Below are 18,452 nucleotides of genomic sequence, written 5' to 3'. Positions count from 1 at the left end.
AAGACATGTTTCATCAGGTTTCATTAAGTAAAGGTAATAAAAGCAGGTATTATACACTTTTATTGCACTTTTATTTTTGTTATATTGCACTTTTTGCGTCCCTTAAATTTGCAAGAAGACAAATTCTGTTCAAAATGTTACAGGTGTTACAGGCTGATGCATAATTTGCACTTTTAAAATAAAGAGATGAGCAAGAGAAATAAAGAGATGGTTGTGTTTTAATAGTATTCCTATATTTGAGCTGTTGAATGTTGTTCCTTGTGATAAAGCATCACAGGAACAATGTTTAGTATATGTGTGGATGATTAAGTCACTTGTGCAACACCATCAATTATTTACTTTTGTTTGTTGTTATCTTTTTCTTTCACGCTCTCATTTTCTCTTCCATCATTACTTTGAGTATTTTAGTCTCCTCTGTCATGATTACCACTGTATGAGCGATCTATGAGCGATCTTCATCACCTAAACGCAGTTATCCGACCAGGACAGGAACTGGAACTTTGTCTGGTTGTTGCAGATAGCAGGATTTGAACATCACAGCAGCGACAATTTGTAAAAGTAAGCAAATACTTCTTCATAACTGGTATCGAAACTGATATTTTAATGTGAACAAAAGTCGTTTGATCCACTTTGGGTATTTTATTCATTATTGGAAGATGGAAAGAAAAAAATATCTGTCTCCTCTTTTCTCTTTTAAACTTTACCAATCCAAAAAGTTACCTCATCTTTGGGTCAAAACCCACTATGATCTGAACCTACAACAAAACAATAACATCGCTGGCAATCGACATTTTTTTCACTGCATCCATCTGTGCAGTTAAACAATTACTTTCCACATATTCTGTCTAGTGTACTGAATGACAGCCTAAACTCACTCATAACTAAAGGTTATTCACTCTGATCTGGCAAAATGTTGAATATCGTTTCGTAGTGCATCGTGGTAGTGCACAAAAAATTTAAATTTACTTTTCTCATTTTCACTAAATATTCCTTTTTCTTTACGTTCAATCTATATAATTTTAATGTTTTACAAGTTTTACCCACACTCCTATAATAGAGCAGCCTCACTGCATCCCTTCAATACATAATTCATATTAAATGAACAGACACAAAAACTTTTTTTGTAAATGTCAGCCTTAATGTGATATAGTTTCTCAGCTTTATTGTATGACTGTGACATGTAAAATGCTTTGCTTTAAACTCGTGTCATAAAAAATGACAATAACAAGCCAGTGTTTGTTATTGCTTTCCTGGAGGGCTTCATCCACCCCTTTTGATATGCCCTGTCCATGGCACAAATGGACAATCCTTCACTGTCAGCAGAGTTTGGAAGCCCTGCGCAGTCCGATAGGTGCAACCACATTCATCATTCTGACAAAGGGAAATAAGCAATTGCCATGGCACTTAAATGGTTTCAGTCATCTGCAAATATTGGAATAAATACATTGAGCAAAGGAGAGGTCCCTCTGCGTATAGTCATATTTTACATGACCTATTTGCACGTGCCTGCTTGCTTTGGAGACTGTCCTTTTTCCGTCTGGCTCACAGTACTAAAACACAGGCATGCAGTAGGCAGACATTTCGCTTTCCTAGTTAAGAAGAACATGAATGGGCAGGAATGCACATCGTGAAGCAGTTTAAACATTCAACATCCTGTTTTTGCCACAAGAAATTAAGAACTTCCATCCAAAGCCCTGCAAATATTAAAATCATAGAGCATAGACAAGAGGTATTTTAGGGATTATCTGAAGCCCTGAGTTTAAGCCTGTTAATTGTGATAATAGAAACCGGCAGATTCCTTTCATGCCAAGCAAAATTAAAGCATTCTCTCCAACTTGAATAATATTCAAAAGCACTGTCATTCAACAGGGGGATTTTTAGCATTTATGTGTTTATTTGTATATGCATCTGCAGGTATTAGCCTTTTCGTACGGAAAGAGGCAGCAGAATATTGGATGAATACAGAAATTCAGTGAATGCTCCTCTGCTTAAAATGCAGAGCCTGTGCGTTGGCAGGGTCCAAAAAGTCCTTAGTTAAGCTAATCGCCAGTCCATTTGGCAAGGATTATGTTCAGCTCAGGTTTCGGCCCACGAACGGGGTCTCTGATTCATAACAGTGATTTGAGTGAGTAATTTTATTGATAGAGCAAATACCCAACCCCGCAAAACCTTTAATCACTGCTAGGTCTCCATAGGAAGACATTAGTGAGAGTAAAAAACTATCACTTTAATTACTGATATCAATATGCTTCTGGACAGTGTGAAGGTTCTGCAGCTCAGGTGACTTGAGGACACAGTGAAAAGAATAAGGCAAGAGTCAGCAAGCAGAAGCTCTGAGCATAAGTTCCTGATGGCAGCCAACAGGGGGCACAATGGGGGTTGGAGAGGTACTTATTTACCTCAGTACACCTGGGCTCAGAGTCTATAGCACTTAACTGACTGAAGCGGTGGTCAGCAGGGTGAAAAAAAACAATTCCTCCAGGAGTGTCAACACAGGCATACAGTTTTGAAGAGGCAGTCAAACAATCCAAAGCTCTGGGTGGCCTGTGCCAGATAAGATGGACCAAGCAATTTGAGTCATTCATGGACAATTTTTAACTTCTCTCCTTCCTTGCTGAGTTTTCCTCTTGATTACTTTCCAACTTTAGATACTTAAATAGTGATATTGGCAACCACATAGTGCCTATATCAAGAGTTTTAAGGTTTCTTTGTGAAACTCTTGATAGCATCTCTACAGCTTCTCAACAAGAGAGTTTAAAGGGTGACCGGGCTTGTAGCAAGCCAAGGTGGAGGGGAGGTACAGGCACTCCGCAATATAATTGTATCATTTTATTATTCCACTCCCTCACCCCAAGGCCCCACACAGCTGCAGCACTGAGTCTTGTTCGTTCTGCCACTCACTGAGCAAACTAAATTTGCACTATCATGATCTTCAAAGAAATGTGGTCTTATGTGTTCCTAAAGACAGACCTGTAATGTTATACAAACATACGTGTATCCTTGTTTAATGGTATATTTACACCTACCTGACATCTAACTCCAAGTATCACCAATTGAAATGTTCAGCCTACTTCTCTATTGGCAATCAAAGGTTAAGTCTGATAGGTGTCTGACAAGCATCGATAAAGATGGTAAAGATATGGAAAACTTGACAAAAAATAATTGAAAAAGCAACATCTAACAGCATCAGCTTCATCCATATTCTCCATTTTCATTTGATAACAGTTGTTTGTGTTCAAATTACCTTGTGTGGAATTAGATGGAGACAAAGGCCCCAGTATGTTGATGAAGAAAATAAATATACTGCCAGTACATAGGGAAACAAATTACAGACTGGGTTTTCCCTTAGTAACAATCATCCACCAAATTCATAAAACATACTACCCATAATAATATTATCTAAAGCCCTTGAAATGGCAATTGTGGGTCTTTTTTTCCTTTCCAACCATGTGCTGGTAGTAAAACAGACAAACAGGAGCATGCATAGCTAAGTGAGCAGGTTCATTAAATTCATGTAAATGCTGCAGCATCCGGGACTTTGAAACATAGGCATCCAGGATAATAATGGCAAAACTGAAATACCCAACAGAGAATCCATCTCATCCCTTCCTTGGGTATTATTATGCTTCAACAGCTCTGGGTGCTCATTACCTGCATTGCACACATTCAAATGAGCAAATGGCAAATCATCATGCAAACAAACACAATACTATACTCTCTGGGGTTTGAGGGGATGGGCTGATCATTCTGCACACAATACAGCAAACTTACCTCATCAAACCCTGACAACAAACACAACACCAAACTGAGTTTGTGATTCATACGCATTCCTTTTCATGTATGACTACAACAGGCCTCAGTGCTGTGATTTCAAACACAAATCAAACCCCTTCAAAAGCCAGTTTTCAGAAAATGGCTGAGAGTAAGCACGGTTTGTTAAACTCGTAATATGGATGTTGAAAGAAGTGCAGACATGTAAATTATATGTAAAGACTACCGTTTAAAACATCTGTGAATATTCGTTATCATTTTATGAAACGTGCAATTAGTTGAAGACGGGAGCAAAGTTCATTGAAGAACCTCATTAATGAGCAAGGTGTTAACTAGCGAAGTGCCTGAAGTCAGATGTAATGGGTTTTCCCATCCGGGCACCTTTGAAGGGAGGCATATGATGAGAAAGACTGCTCCTATTGCTCTTTAAGGCAAAGATTAAATGCCTTGAGATGAAAGTTGGGGAATAATTAAATAATTAAAATAAAGACTAAATAAAAGATAAAAAAATACTTCTACTAACATTTGAGTCTTTTTTTATGTGGAAATACGACCAAATTAAAAACACAGATGTTTTCATGTCTGATATTTTCAGACCAATCCAGTTACAACTAGTTAACTCGTAGTCTTAATGAATATCATTTCAGTCACTACTTGACTCATCGCGCCACATGATCATCTGATCATAGAAACAGAACACATAAATACAAGCTGCTTAAGCATGAAGTGTCTTATTACCTGTGTAAAATACAGGCTATGGTAGCAGAGAAGCAACAGCTGACCCTGGTTTACAATAGCTAGAGGACAAATCTTTTTATCAGTATCCCTTTAGATCCATTAAGAATAACTGAGAAAAAAAAACAAGGTATAATTTCTATGACTAATTCACCCAGCTCTAATCATTATCATTCTGTTGATATGATTGGAGAAATGTTCCAAAGGTGTTCTCATTCTAAATATTGCTAAGCCACTTATATTTCTCTGTGCGTATAACACACAATTTAGCACAGCAGGCTGAATAAAGCTCAGAGTTTTGCTTTGGGGTTTGGTTACTGCGAATAGTCAAGACCTTCACAGGACAAATATCTTAGAAGTAAATCAATCCTGTTGAAGAGCAGGAAAACAAACAGTATGCCAAAAACTCTGCATGTCTGGCTTCAACGTGTTTAAATTCCTTTAATTCCTCCACTTTTTTCCCTTTTTTTTTCTTTGGATACTTAAAATACAATACAAAACATACAATTTACGAGCATTATGAATCATAAAAATGAATTAAGAAAATTTAAAGCGTCACCAAGATAAGCAAGCACCAGTGTTTGTTTTGGTTTGTAGAAATATCCACACACATTAAATAAAAATAAGATAATGCATGATTAATGCAAAACAAGGAGGCATTCAAGCAGTGATATTAATTCTTGGAAGAGACAACTTATTGTTTAGGTAGGACTGCTGCTATTGCTTAATCAATGACATTTATAAATACCCATACTGTTAGATGTAAGTAGAGAAGTACAGATGTGTACAGAAGTATAGACCGTGGCTGAACAATTCCACCTTGAATACTGAACCAATGACACAACTTTAGACGGTAAACCTTTCAAAATATCAGTGCTATGATATTTAAACAACACGGGTGAACTGGTTCAGTGCACAAAATAAACAGAAATCCACAGCCAACAGCTCAATAGCCGGATAGAGATACAGCGTCACAGTGACATGTCCAGGCTAACGCCTGCTGTTGTCGCTGAAATTGTTCTCTTCCTTTTAGTCTGCCGCTATGTTTGCAGTTTCTGTCTCCCATTACATTTAGGGTCTTATTCCGGACCGTAGTGCAGCCTCATTCCAGAAAATCTCTGGACCTCTGCACCCCATAAGTTAACAACAAAGGCAGCCACTATCCTTTTAACTGTGTAAATGTGAGGGATGAAGAAAATATATCTTTGCAGTACAGTTTTATATTTTCTGGCAAAGCCACACAAAAGAAAGGCCAACAGTAAAACACTAAACCTGAACAAAATAGCTGTGGGCATGTCAGCACATCTGTTTTGGCATTGGATATACCGCATCCACGGAAGCAGCTGAAACAATAGAAACTGCTGAATTATAGACTGTAATTTTACTGAGCTCATGAGATTCAAAGCAGCTGTAGCTCCTCCTGAAGGCAATCAACTACAAATGTGATAAGTAGGTTAGCTGGAAAAATTCCAACTTTGCAGAATTGTTTCAAAAAGCCTTGGTGTGTTCCCACAGACCAAAGACCGACTAGCTTGTGAGAACCAACCCACACAGGCATTAATAAATAAGCAAACTACAGAAAACTTCTGTTACATTCGTTTCAACGCCTTACAAATTTGGTCATTTTGCTAATGTTAGCATTCATGCTCCCACAATTTTATCAGTCATTCTGCTCTTTAAAAAATGACAAATTTACATGCTCATGGGCCTCGAAATGCATAACATCTACTGTATATGATTTCAAGGAAAAACCGTTACAAGTTACAATCCAACTAAATCCAGGCTACGTGATGTTGAATTATCTCTGATTATGTTGACAAATATGTTAACCATCATAACATTCAACTAAGAATTCAAACAAACATTTTTCTTCAAGTGCAGTAGTCTGATTTATACAATGTAATTCTACAGCAGTTTGTGTCCTCACCTTTGTAACCGGTGGCTTATTTGTGGGCCATTCCTATGTCGTACGTGATGAATGTTGGATGAAATATTGGAAGTGTTTCAGTAAGATCACTAGTTCACCATTTTGTTGTGAGTCTGGTAACTGCTGACCTTGCCAGCATGATAGGACAGCCCACACTCTGAAGATGAGATTCTGATAACCATGCCATCCATCATAGTGGCACTGTATGAAGCACACAGGTCAGAAACCTCAGGTTTATCGTGAATCCTCACCTACACAAAGTTTGTAGAAGGCACACGGACCCGAAAGCTGGCTAAAGGGAAATACAGGAACTATGGTCTTTTAGCCCTGAAAGGATACAGCAGAATGCTCATTTTTGTCAGCAATTAATGATGTATGTAGGTCCATGGAGCTGTGGGGGATAAGTCCCTCAGTCAAACCCTCAGTACTCACACACATTCACACACACACACACACACACACACACACACACACAAGCGTATGATACATACTGACAGTTAAACTCAGTCCACAAGCCCACAAAACATGTCACACAATAATTCATGTCCACAGACACACATGAGCTGAACATTGTTTGGCCCATTCACTTAGAGCTTTATCTCGATATGTCTTTCTCTTTCTCTCTCTCTTTTATTTCCTAAGGCTTAGCTGAAATAGTCCACAGCTTCAACATATCGCCTCCTGACAGAAAAGACCTCAATTCCACACCAGTACACACTAACAAGAGAGCATGGATCCTCCTCGCAGCATGTAGGTCAGGCCTGCATTTCATGACTGCTGGTTAAAAAGAGAGTAGATCTGAGCTCAAGAGATCCACCAACTGCACATTTCAAGGCTGATTTCAATTTCCAATTTCTGTAAAGTTCCAAGCTGTCACTTCCAATTTTATCTTCTTCAGATTTTATTTTTCTTTCACAGAAAAAAGACAGGAAATAATATAAATTAATCAAGTTTAATAATGTTACATAATTCCTCTTTCACTGTAAAATGTTAAGTCTAAAATAAATGTTACATGTTCTCCAAGCCTGCACAATGCCTTGTCTCTGGAAGTCGGACTGAATTGACGGAGGAGTTTATTACAGAGGCACTGACCGATTTTTTTTCCCCTCAATAACGATTACTGATTTTCTTAAAATCAACTACAAGAGACGTAATTTGTCATCTTAGATGTGACAAGAGGCTAAAATCAAGTTAACATGTTATAGTACTCCCATGGTCAATTGTTTTCAGCACTGAATCCGTTTTACTTGAAGATATTATTTTCTAAAACAGGCTCTCTATGACATCATAGAGAGTTGAATGTTCCGATATGAATTCCATAATCTTCAGGCAGTGCACATCCATACATACTTCAGTGGTTGTTTATGAATGCACAGCAAAGAATATCTACATTTTCCATACTGGTTTACTGAAGACTGGTTTATGAAAAAGTACAAGTATGCACTGTACTTGCAGAAAGAATAAATCTGAAATTCAGTAAAGGTTCAATGGTAGAAGCTCAGAAGTTTAAACCACAAGGGGTAAGTAAACTCTCTGTGTTGTGTTGCCAGGCAGTGTGTATGTGCAGTTTAGTGCATCCTGAGTAAAGAAATCAGTTGAGTAGTCTCATAGTTTAAGTCTTATAGTTTAAGCTTTGTCTGTGGCTAGCAAGAAAAACTTGAAAATTTCAGGAAATTTGGATATGGGCATGGCCTACTGCATTCGTCCCCTCTTGCTGCTTTGGATTGGGGCTGTAGTGTTTGTGTTCGGGGTGGTTCTATGTCAGTTTGAGGTGTTTACGGTTGTATTGCATTCATTCCTGTGCTCCCCACAGGGGGTGTGGTTTAGGGTTGTTAATAAACCATAGCCCCTGCTTCGGGGTTGTGTGGTTTCGGGTGATTAATAATGGCCAAGAAGTAGTTTAGGGTTGTTAATAAACCGTTAAATGTTGTTGATAAACCTTTGGGGACGGGGCCATTTGGCAGGCATTTTGACTTAAAATTGATGTAAATCACAGTTTCATGAAATTTGAATATGTTGTAGTCCACAGCGAGGGCGAGTTTTGAAACATTTGAATCATGTCCCTACGATAACCTGTTGCCTAGCAACAAGCGTCCAAAGTCAAATGGACATTTTTTTTTAATTGAAAGTTTAATATCTCAAAAACTGTAATAATTGGCATAATTAGGTTGAAAGATGTTTTGGTCCGAAGTTAACCGAGTCTGGAAACATTTAAATGATATCGCTACGATAAAGTTCGGCCGAGCAATAAGCGTCCGAATGTTAACCTTATTTTCCGCTTCTTGGCATCTAGCGTTGCCACGGTAACGCTTTTGGCTTAGAAAAGTATTGCCCTTCGAGGCACGATTGATCCACATGTGTTGATGCATGCTATGTGTAGGTGCACTTTCCGGTTCAGGATACATCAAAGGAGACCTATTATGGCATTTAATGTATATTTTAAACAGGCCTTGAATGTCTTAAAAACAATCTAAAGCTTGTTTTTTCTACATAAATCAGAAATTCCGCCTCTGGGCCATGTCTCTAGTTTTACCGCTTCTAACCCCTTTTTCTGTGAGTGATCCTGAGAGGCGGGGAGGCTATGATAATGAGGCTCTGTGCTGATTGGGGAGAAGAGCAGCCGGCTGCATGTCCCATGCCCGGGAGCTTCTGCGACAAAATAAAATCCATTGCTTTATATTTTTTGTATTGACTGTCTGCACTGTACGTGCGGCGATGCGCACGTACAGTGCGCGTCGCGTAAACTACGCCGTAGGCTTCGCCGTACCCTACGGCGGAGGCGCTGCGTCGATTTATCGCTGAACCATAAATCAGGCTTTACAGCCAATCAGCGTTGGCTCACAGCCCTGATGCGTTCAGGATAGTTGTAAAGTAACAATTAGCCTACACTGGCCGCACAATGCACATTTTATCGTAATTATAGCCTATAATTTACGATTATATATGAACGTATCACACAAAACGGGGCCCTATCATTGGGCCCTATGGGCTTGTAAATTTATTTTAATTTACACATAAAAAAAAAAAAAAATGTTTGAAAGCCGAGGGCCCCCATTGGCTCCAGGGCCCTGGGCACACGCCAACTTTGCCCATGCGGTAATCCGTCATTGAATGGGACTTTTGCGACTGTAGCTTGTTAGCAAAATGCTAGCAACATTGCCCTTTGGACCATTCTTGACAATCTGGACGATTGCAATATGGTCATGCCACTACTTGGCATGCCCATAATAAAAATCTATTCACCTTCATGCACCTCAAACAAACAAAATGAGTAGTTTCACATCATAACACCATGACAGCCTTGACTTTTAAAAACGATGAGATGATAAGTACTTAGAACATTAACCTTGCAACTTCTTGGATTTCTGACTCAGCTAGTGTTGTACTTAAAAAACATAATGAAAGACAGAGACTGAAAGATGACTAAATATACATAATACCAACATAAGGTGTTATGTTGAAGATACGTCTCATTGGCAACTGGAGATGTGCATGTTCATGAACCATTAGCTCTGCCCAACAGCAAGCCTCCAGGAATTCAACCAATCAGAGAACAATTGAGTAAAATATGCTAATTTTTATGAAGAGTCTCTCTTTGCTAGTCTATTTCATTTAGAAATAAATATATGCTCTTGGCGATAAAGCAGGTGCCAAACTACACTTGTGGTACCAAAGAATAAAATTCATGAGCATATGTTTGGTGCTGGGCAATTTCTTGACAACTAAATGAAACTGATATTCAGAACTTATAACCGACATAATCATGCCCATGTCAAGTATGAGAGCATTCTAATACATGTAGTCACTGGACTTCGCCTCTTCCACTACATGGCATGAAAGCAACATGAAGGAGAACTCAAACACAGAGACAACTGAGGAACTCCAACAGTGAAAAAGACAAATCAGTGTCTATGTTTTTAGTTTTTTTTTTTGACACAGCTGTCACACAAACCAAAGCACAAAAAAACTCAAAATGCATATAAATGGGCATGCCTTTGGCTGTGGGGTTCCTGCTTTCATTGGGGCGGGTGCCGGCCCGACAGCATCGACTGTCGAGGTGGCCCCGTCTATCCGGGGAGGCTGGCCTCTCGCCAGGTGGGGGTTTTGGGCCTGGATGGTGGGGGTTTTGGGCCTGGATGGTGTGGGCCTCCTGGCCGCATGATCGGCCTATGCCGGGTGGATGGTGCTCGGCTGGGTCCTGGTCTAACACCGTAGGTTTCCTGGCTGTCTCCTCCCGTGGTCATGGGGGCCCCGCCCGGGGCTTCCCTCTGTCGCCTGCTGGGAGGGGGTGGGGCTTGCTGGCGGGGGTTTCCTCCCGCCCTCTTCTAGTCCTCCGTGGGCAGCTGGTTGCCTGGGTTTGGGTTTCTTCCTTGTCAACTTCTGGTCTCCCGGGTGGCGGGGTTGCGCCCTCCCTCCTCCACTATAGTTACAGTTCAGGTAAAACCTTGTTTTCACTTTGTACACACACATTACACAGACATACACACCTGCTCACTCACCTACATACTCACACCACAGTTTTGGGGGACAGATAATCGCAGTAGCCTAGTCTTGATTCAGTTCTAGAGACCTGAAATGGTTGCTGTTTGTGTCTCTGCCTGTTCCCGTTCTATTTGATTGTTATCTCTCTTGCAGATTCCAAAGGCTTGTGTGCCCGTGTTTTCCTGTGTTTCTCTCATTCAGACTTGCAGCAGATGCCACCCCCGGATCCCCCTCATACATATGTTTTAAAAAAGAAAAAAAAAAAAAGCTTCATACAACGATGAGAAAACTGGCTTATAGGTTTCTGGCCTGTCATTGCTGGTAAAAAAAGAAGAAAAACAATACATATAAATGTAACTTTAAGGTTTTACCAAATTTGGTATCAACCGGTTTCTATTATTTGGATGCATTTTGGCTCTTCTGAAGATGAAACTCAGCAAAGAGAAGTGAAATGTAAACACTGCAGAAAAACAGTTAAAGCAACTAAAGGTTAACACTAACAATCTGTACCAACACTTGCAGCAGGCTGTGTCCGAAATCCCCTCCTATTACAGTACATAAGACACCGCACTATCACTATTCTGCACTGCTGTCTGAATATCTAGTGAGAAGTTTTGAAAGATAACTGTTCTTTTTTAGTGTGCTTACTCTCTTTTCACAGTGAAAATATAATGTGAATGCATGCACTTTGAACTGTCATGTACATGAAATGTGCTATACAAATAAACTTGCCTCATGGATAACACAATTGTGACGTGTTTTGATTTCATTCTTTCATGACATTCAGTACATTCATACATGCCAAAGGACCATTATAGATGTCTGAATGGTCACAATTGTATATGTTTATTTTAAATGGCTATGTATGAATAAACTTAAAACTAAACTTGAAACTTAAATTACCGCAAATACTGGGTGCGCATTTGTTGCCCGTCACTTAGCCTGAAGACATATTAGCTTTTATTATATCTCAGCTTTAATATTTTACTAACAGTAAACACCTTGTTCATGCCACTGCCACTTATTTCTATCCAGGACAACTTAAACAAAGTATGCGAGAACATCCACTGCGACTGTGCCAAGCCAACACAGCAGTGCATGTGTTTTGTATTTGGCAAATATTTTGACAGTGGTTTTTCAAGTGCAAAAGACAAGTCTACTTGCTGGACACAATTGATTAGCAGCTATGCTCGAGTGTGTGTGGCTGTCACCATGTGGATGGTATGTTTATTTGATCTCCCATTCTTTCTCAAGCTGGCCAGTGCTGGTCAATGCCCCCCCCCCAAAAAAACAAAAAGCCTTTGCTGCATCCCTCGCTCCGCCACAAATGCCATTTGTGTAAACCAGCAATATTTCTCCATAGTAAGTGAATGTTTGGAAGGACCAGATGCTATTAAGAAGTCAATATCACTCAGCACAGCTGACAACAATGAACTCTGACCTCAAAAGCACAGAATAGGGTTAGTCTTAATGATGTCATACAGCGATGTCAACTGCCTTTCCCTAATTAAGGCAAATCTCCATTAGTGCAATTACATTTTATTTTCATGCCAGAAAGCGTGGCACACTCATCGAGACTGCCATATGGACATTACCATCACAATAATGTTTGAGGATAATCTGTGAGTGAACACATATTGCTCTAACAGAGGAACAAAAACTTAATTAGAGGATTTTCAGTTGAAGTTGATGACTTTTTATGAAGTACAGTTATCAGATATTTAAAATTAAAAAATGGCCACAAGCCATATCATTGCGGCAAACCTAGACCTGTTTTAGAGTGCAAAATTACGATTAAGGATATGCAGATATTTTAAAAGGCTGAATTAAGCTATTATTACTGCAAATTCATTCATCTGGGTTAACTCCTGCTATCAAAGCCCTTCATTTGAGGACAGTTTCAGTTGTTATATTGCTGTATACTTCCCTCAGGAAAGATTACCTTTAAGTATTTTCCACATGGGCAGTTTTTGCTACAGAGCAGAGAGCATAAAATTAACAAAAAAGACTCATGCCAGGAAATATAACCATAATTTTAATTCTAAACTGTGGGGCTTTTAGAAGTTCGTACATGATAAAATACCTTGGGGATGATGTTCAGAAGATATTTTCAAGCTTTCATTAGTTGGTACTGACACTGTAAAGACTGTGACAAAGTAGCAAGAAGCCTACCCAAATGAGAGGCATTTTATGATGATTGACAGTTCATTATCATTATACCCTCCATATAGAGCCAAGTACCCATTTTTGGAAACATTACAAATCTCTGAGCCAGTGTCACACAGTGTGTCAGTGTTAACGCCGGAGGAACAGTTGGCTATGGATTGCAGACCCAAGAGGAAAGGAAGGCAGTGTAAACATTTGACAGGTTGAATTGATAACATTTGCCAGAGGTCATGGCGCATGATGGTGCATACTGACGCTGTTTGCTGAAAGCAATCAAGTGTAGCCCACAGTTCACAATAAGTGATGTATTATCATTAGTGATGAGAAATTATCAATCAGAATGAGTTCAAATGCTTTTACTTTTATGCTCTGCTATGCGTTTGGAATAGATTTTTTCTATGTAAGGTTAGTTGTGTACTGTACATGCTTAGGTGGACCTTGATGGTTACAGATGACAATATTTTCCTATTTTCCCTCATTTGATTTAGATTTTAGCCCAAGGCCCCGTTTAGTTTAACTCAATGTTTAAAATGTGAATTACATAGGCCTGCTGTTTTACAAGTATTTTTTTCTAAACTAATGACTAGAAAACAGCTGGACATTTTAGCTTTAACTGCTGTTGATTCAAAATAAAAAATGAAACGTAAGAAACGTAAAAGTATCTTGGGGATTGTTTTCATCTTTCAACAAAAGGGCAGTTATATGGACCTGACTCAAAATGAAATGCAGCATGCTGATTGCAGTAACAGAGCATGTCAGCCAGGTTTCGGCCATTCACACTGGTGCAAAGCAATAGGCTTTTCTGTACCTTTCCCCTCTCTGTAATAACAACAATGTAATTTTCATGAATGAATGGGATGCCTGGGTCTGGGGCCCTCCGTTGTCGGGCCTGCGCGGGTGTCGCCTTGTTGGGGGGTTCCCTCTCTCCGGGCCCGTCTCCGGTCCCCCCCGCTTCCTCTGCAGCGGGGCGCCCCTCTGGTCTTGGAGGGCCACTTTCGTGGGGGGCGGGTGCGCCTGCCCGCGTCGGCGGCCGGGGCGGCTCTGTCTCTCCGGGCGGGCTGGCCCCCTGCCGGGTGGGGGTCGTTGGCCTGGAGGGTGAGGGCAATCCCCGGGTGGCCGGGGATTGCCTGGGTCGCGGCGCCGCGGGATCCCTGGCTGCTTCTTCCCGCGCCGTGGGGGCCCCGCCCGTGGGCCCCCTCGGCCGCCGCCGGGGGGGGGGGGGGGTGCCTCGCAGGCGGTGGGTTGCCTCCCTCCTGCTTCTCCCCTCTGTGGGGTTGCCGGTGGCCTGGGTTCCGGGCTCTTCCGTGTCGGCCTCTGGTCTCGCGGGTGGCGGGGTTGCTCCCCCCCCTCCCCCCACTATAGATACACACACACACACACACACACACACACACACACGCGCATGATCATATACATACACACACACACACACACATAGACATACACACTGGCTTGTTCACCTGCATGCTGGCTCTCTAGTTTTTGGGGTTAGGTAGCGGTAGCTTAGCTCAGACGGCGATCAGATCTCAAGATTTAGGTCGATTGCTGTTGTTGTTTTGGTTGGCTCCGTGCCGGTCTCGTGTTTTGTTTGTGGTATTTTGTTGCAGATTTCCAGTGCTTGACGTGTGTTTCCGTGTGTTCCTGCTTCCTGGATTGGCAGTGGATGTCGTCAACCCCCCCCCCACCCCCCCCCCAAAAAAAAAACTCACTGGGTTTGTATGTGTATATTTATGTATGTGTACGCATATGTATGCGTATATATATGTATATATATTTAGTAATAATGCACATATATATACTTTTGGTTTCTACCGTCATGGTATCAATCATTAATATGTGTGCAGACAAGGTGAAAAAAAAAATATTTTGGTCAGGATGGCCGGGGTCGTGGTGACCTGGTGAGAGGCACGTTAGACCCTGGATTAGGCAAGGGCCAGTTTCACATACCAAGGGTTTCCCACGGTTTCTAAAAGGTCATAGTCATTATACCGTTCCACTGGTACAAACTGGCCATGACTCATCATACTGTATGACTCATGACAGAAAGTGCAGCAGTACTTCAGGTTATGTGCACCGTATAGTAGCACTGACTCTTATCCATCAGCTGGTATGGCCTGTCAGTCACACTATTTCCCCTCCAAATTATTGAAACTAATGATCTTCCATTGCAAAAATATTAAATTAGGGGTTGTGTACTGAAAAAACAGAGAGCTATGCCAGTCCACTGCAAGGCCCTTACAAGTCTAGTCTTGAGACACCTCACACAACAATACCTACGATCAATTTAGGATTCTCAGACCAAACATGCATGTCTCATGAGAGAAAACCAGAGAACCCACACAGGCAAAAGATAAAGATGCAAAGCACAAAAAGGAAGGACATCAGACGATGAACTTTTGAATAAATATAACTCTCTCTCGTACCTCTCCGTATTCTGTGAGCCTTCTCTTCAAAATAACAAAAAATAAAATCAAAATTTTGAGGATGGACAAATCCATCTCTAGTCTGACAAATTATTGCGATTCAAATGATTATTCAGTACAAGTATACTACCAGTTTTTAACGGCATAGCTCCGGATGTATTGCAGATAATAAATACTTCTCTTCAAACAGGCCAGTTTCCCCAGGCCTTGAAAACTGCAGTAATAAAACCTCTTCTAAAAAAATAAAATCTGGATGCTACAACTGTGCCTAGCCATGTCTGCACCGTGTGTCTGTGTGTGTGTCTGTGTGTATAACCTAAGTCAATTGTAGTGTGCTTGTGTCTGCGGGGAGGGGGGAGGGGGGCAGGGCATTAATAAGTTTTATGTTTATTTGTTTTATGTTAAGCACTTTGTGTTGCATTATTTGTATGAGAAGTGCTATATAAATAAAGTTTGATTTGATTTGATTTGAACTCTCAGTAACTTTAGGCCAATATCAAATCTGCCATTTTTGGGGAAAACCATTGAAAAGGTAGTTTTCCAGCAAATCCATGCTTTTATGATGCAAAAACAACCTTTTTAACACATTTCAGTCTGGATTTCGGCCACACCACAGCACTGAGACTGTACTCATCAAAGTCTTAAATGATATTCATCTGAATAATGATGCAGGCAAATCCTCTGTTCTGGTATTACTGGATCTCAGTGCTGCAATCGACACAGTTGATCATAAGATTCTTCTGAGCAGATTGGAAAAGTGGGTGGGACTTACCGGCACTGTGCTTCAATGGTTTAAATCTTACTTGCAAGATAGGGCCTTTTTTGTGTCAATTGGAAACCATGAGTCTAAGAGAACCAAGATGTGGGGGTTCCTCAAGGGTCCATTCTCGGACGCTTCTATTCAACATCTATAGCCTATGCTACCCCTAGCTCAGATTATGGAGCATCACAACATTTCCTACCATACTTGACACACAGCTCTATATTTCAGTGTCACCACATGACTACAGTCCCCTACTCTCATTGAGTAACTGTATTCACCAAATCAATGAGTAGATGTGCCAGAATTTTCTCCAGCTAAATGCAGAAAAGACAGAGGTGATCATTTTTGGCCCTAAAAATGAAAGGGAAAAGATCAGCGCTCACCTTGGCTCCATGTCATTGACAGCTACAAATCAAGCCAGAAATCTGGTTGTAATTATTGACTCAGACCTGAACTTCAACAGCCACCTAAAGTTTATCACTAAATCTGCCTATTACCACCTAAAAAACATTGCTAGAATTAGGGGGATTCTGTCTAAACAAGACATGGAAAAACTTATTCATGCATTCATTTTCAGTAGGTTGGATTATTGCAATGGCATCTTTACAGGCCTTAACAAGAAATCTATCAGGCAGCTGCAGCTGATCCAGAACGCTGCCGCCAGAGTCCTGACAAACACCAGGAAACTGGACCACATCACACCGGTCATGAAATCGCTACACTGGCTTCATGTAAGTCAAAGGATAGAGTTTAAAATACTACTGCTGGTCTATAAAGCACTGAATGGCCTTGGACCAAAATACATGCTTGATCTGTTAGTTCCCTATGAAGCTCCCAGACCCCTGAGGTTCATCTGGATCTGGTTTGTTGTGTCTCCCAAGAACCAGAACCAAGCAAGGTGAGGCAGCGTTATTCTGCTCCTCACCGGTGGAACAAACTTCCTGTAGACCTGAGGTCTGCTACAACTGTCAGCTTCTTCAAATCAGGCCTAAAAACATTACTGTTTACTCAAGCGTACTTCTAAATTAAATACTTACCTGCTGGACTCTACTGTCCTTATTTTTAACAGCTTGTGCTTTTTATTATTTTACTTCTTTTCTTATCATCTTATTCATAATTGTATTCAATCTTATTTGTTATTTACTGTCTAATCATGTCTTGCCGCTTTTAATGTCAATGTAAAGCACTTTGAATTACATTGTGTTGAATTGTGCTATATAAATAAACTTGCCTTGCCTTGCCTAATACTTAATTGGTGCAAAATTACATTGTATTAATGACACCAAAAACAGCTGGAAACTAGATTTTGATTACTTTAAATTTACTGGCCACGTCATATCGAGCGTTGCCAGAGACATGGGAATGTGCAAATACTGTTTCCGTGACAATTCTGCGATTAACGGGATTATGGAAACACCTGAAAAACCATCTTGTGAAAGCGGGAAAAAGTTTTTGCGATATTTTGAGTTTTTTTCGAATTCAAAATGTTTCCATTACAGGATTTCTTTTTCAATATTTGGTTTTGTGCAAATCTAGAGGTAATGGAAACATGACTAGATGACCCCCCCCACCCCCAAAGATTGTGATAAACCAAAGAAAAAAAATGAAATTTTTATCATGTCTAATTTTTTTTTAGTTTGCACATTGGAAAACACCATGATAGCAATGCATATGCATAAAGATACCACTGCCTGGATTCAGAAACTCATTGACTACAACTGTACCAAGTTACATGAGACTAGCTTAAAGCACATAGATTTTGTAAAGGTTTTAGTGTGGATCGTACCAGGTGGACTCTCCATTTGGCCACTTGTATACTTATACTGTGCCAAATGTGTTTTTTTACCACTTTGAAGGGAATATGGCTATAAAATACTTTGATTATTGGATGATACATGACTTCGTAAAATCTTAATCCAAAAATCACTGTGCTCTGTGCGGGTCTCTCGGTGCGTCTCACTCTATATGTGCAACTGTGCACTGATCCAAGATGGCTGCCGCGCTCCAGAGTTTACGCTCAACGGTGGAGGCCTGATGGATAAAGTCTCGTTCAAGTGTAATATCTCATTTGAAATCTCGCGACATGTAAAATGTCAACAAAGTTTACATAAATTCCCAAGCCAAGAGATGTCAACAAAATGGCCACGACCGGCAGGATATGAAATGACGACGGATGAAAAAGTTT

General features: G+C 40.4%; 1 protein-coding gene across 4 annotated transcripts in view; it reads right to left on the bottom strand.

Moving 5' to 3' along the window:
* negr1 (neuronal growth regulator 1) overlaps window positions 1-18,452 on the bottom strand; it is a 206,532-nt gene that overhangs the window by 159,333 nt on the left and 28,747 nt on the right. The window lies entirely within an intron of this gene.

The sequence above is a fragment of the Cololabis saira genome, chromosome 13, assembly GCF_033807715.1.
Source record: "Cololabis saira isolate AMF1-May2022 chromosome 13, fColSai1.1, whole genome shotgun sequence".
In the NCBI taxonomy this organism is placed as follows: domain Eukaryota; kingdom Metazoa; phylum Chordata; class Actinopteri; order Beloniformes; family Belonidae; genus Cololabis; species Cololabis saira.
Note: the sequence above shows the minus strand (reverse complement) of the source record. Positions and strands in the feature narration are given on the sequence as shown.